At 41.4% G+C, this 2828-nt stretch overlaps 1 pseudogene; it reads left to right on the top strand.

Annotated features, from left to right (window-relative positions):
* Window positions 1-1454: 1454 nt before the first annotated feature.
* LOC120882141 lies at window positions 1455-2331 on the top strand (annotated as a pseudogene).
* The last annotated feature ends 497 nt before the right edge of the window (window positions 2332-2828 follow it).

Below are 2828 nucleotides of genomic sequence, written 5' to 3'. Positions count from 1 at the left end.
GAATCATGGAAAAAGCAAGAGAGTTCCAGAAAAACATCTATTTCTGCTTTATTGACTATGCCAAAGCCTTTGACTGTGTAGATCACAATAAACTGTGGAAAATTCCGAAAGAGATGGAAATACCAGACCACCAGACCTGCCTCTTGAGAAACCTGTATGCAGGTCAGGAAGCCACAGTTAGAACTGGACATGGAACAACAGACTGGTTCCAAATAGGAAAAGGAGTACGTCGAGGCTGTATATTGTCACCCTGCTTATTTAACTTCTATGCAGAGTACATCATGAGAAACGCTACACTTGAAGAAACACAAGCTGGAATCAAGATTGCTGGGAGAAATATCAATAACATCAGATATGCAGATGACACCACCCTTATGGCAGAAAGTGAAGAGGAACTAAAAAGCCTCTTGATGAAAGTGAAAGAGGTGAGTGGAAAAGTTGCCTTAAAGCTCAACATTCAGAAAACGAAGATCATGGCATCTGGTCCCATCACTTCATGGGAAATAGATGGGGAAACAGTGGAAACAGTGTCAGACTTTATTTGGGGGGGCTCCAAAATCACTGCAGATGGTGACTGCAGCCATGAAATTAAAAGACACTTACTCCTTGGAAGGAACGTTATGTCCAACCTAGACAGCATATTCAAAAGCAGAGACATTACTCTGCCAACAAAGGTCCATCTAGTCAAGGCTATGGTTTTTTCCAGTAGTCATGTATGGATGTGCGAGTTGGACTGTGAAGAAACCTGAGCACTGAAGAATTGATGCTTTTGAACTGTGGTGTTGGAGAAGACTCTTGAGAGTCTCTTGGACTGCAAGGAGATCCAACCAGTCCATTCTAAAGGAGATCAGTCCTGGGTGTTCTTTGAAAGGAATGATGCTAAAGCTGAAACTCCAGTACTTTGGCCACCTCATGTGAAGAGTTGACTCATTGGAAAAGACTCTGATGCTGGGAGGGATTGGGGGCAGGAGGAGAAGGGGACGACAGAGGATGAGATGGTTGGATGGCATCACCAACTGGATGGACGTGAATTTGAATGAACTCCAGGAGTTGGTGATGGACAGGGAGGCCGGGCATGCTGCAATTCATGGGGTCGCAAAGAGTCGGACATGACTGAGCGACTGAGCTGAACTGATTCATGTAGACAATCATGCCTATCTACACACAAAGAAAATTTTATATCTTGTTTCCAATTTGTATACCTTGTATATGTTTTTCTTTACTTAATGCATTAACTAAGATTTACAGTGCTGAATAGGAGTGATGAGAAGTGCATCCTTGACTTTTTAGCAATCTTAGAGGGAAAAGATAGTTTCTCACCTTTAAGTATGATGTTAGCTGAAGGTTTTCGTAGATTTAAAAAAAATCAAGATAGGTGTGTCTGAGGAGGATTCGGCGCTGAAGTTGCGGACGGTTTGCTGAGCCCGTTAGTGTTCCTGAGGAAACCCAACGCCGGCGTCATGTCCGGATACCTGCGCCCCCCCAACACGTCTCTCTTCGTGAGGAACGTGGCCGACGATACCTGGTCTGAAGATTTATGTCGGGAATTTGGTCGTTACGGTCCTATAGTTGATGTGTATGTTCCACTTGATTTCTGCACTCGCCATCCAAGAGGATTTGCATATGTTCAATTTGAGGATGTTCGTGATGCCAAAGATGCTTTACATAGTTCAGACAGAAAGTGAATTTGTGGACGCCAAACTGAAATACAGTTTGCACAGGGGGATCGAAAGACTCCAAATCAGATGAAAGCCAAGGAAGGGAGGAATGTGTATGGTTCTTCACGCTATGATGATTATGACAGATACAGACGTTCTAGAAGCCGAAGTTATGACAGAAGAAGATCAAGAAGTCAGTCCTTCGATTACAACTATAGAAGATCTTATAGTCTTAGAAATATACCGACTGGAAGACCACGGCGTAGCAGAAGCCATTCCGACAATGATAGATTCAAACACCGAAATCGATCTTTTTCAAGATCTAAATCCAATTCAAGATCACGGTCCAAGTCCCAGCCCAGGAAAGAAATGAAGGCTAAATCACGTTCTAGGTCTGCATATCACACCAAAACTAGAGGCACCTCTAAAACAGGTTCCAAAACACATTAAAAGTCTGGCTCAAGATATGAAGAGGAATCAAGGAAAAAAGAACCACCTAGATGCAAATCTCAGTCAAGATCACAGTCTAGGTCTAGGTCAAAGTCTAGGTCAACGTCTTGGATTAGTCCTAAGTCCAGTGGCCACTGATAGTATAAACCATGATATTTTTAGGCATGTATCATTCATTTACTCATAGTTTGGTTTACTTAAATTATCAGGAATACAATGTTGCAATGATACTTAAAAAACACTTCTCAGTTTTCCCTGTACCAGGCAATGGTTATAATTTAAAATAATATGCTGTTGAGAAGCCACTCTTAAGAGTCCAGTTTGTTTAATGTTATGGACAGCTACCAATTCGTGGTGTGTCTGTATATTTTTGTAAAGATTCTCATTTTTTATGCTTAAAGTATTGGTGAATAGATGTTGGTAACATTGTCTTATTAAAAATAAACTTTCATATCCATAATTGGTAGAACTGTTAAGTGTAGCTTGCTAATAAGATAGAATGATAGAAAGGTGAAGTTGTAGCCACAGTACAACACTGACCGACCAGACACATTTAGGTTCAGGGTGGACCTTTTTGTCTTGTCAAGATGTCTAGGCCCGTGATGATAATTTATGGCACACTGTGGAATAGTTCTTTTGTTAACCCCCACTGTCTTGGAAAATGACAAGTGGGTTAAGTAGCATTTTCAGGCAGATTGTTTGATTGAAACAAGGAGCCTT

This window comes from Oryx dammah, unplaced genomic scaffold (assembly GCF_014754425.2).
Source record: "Oryx dammah isolate SB20612 unplaced genomic scaffold, SCBI_Odam_1.1 HiC_scaffold_23, whole genome shotgun sequence".
Lineage (NCBI taxonomy): Eukaryota > Metazoa > Chordata > Mammalia > Artiodactyla > Bovidae > Oryx > Oryx dammah.
Note: the sequence above shows the minus strand (reverse complement) of the source record. Positions and strands in the feature narration are given on the sequence as shown.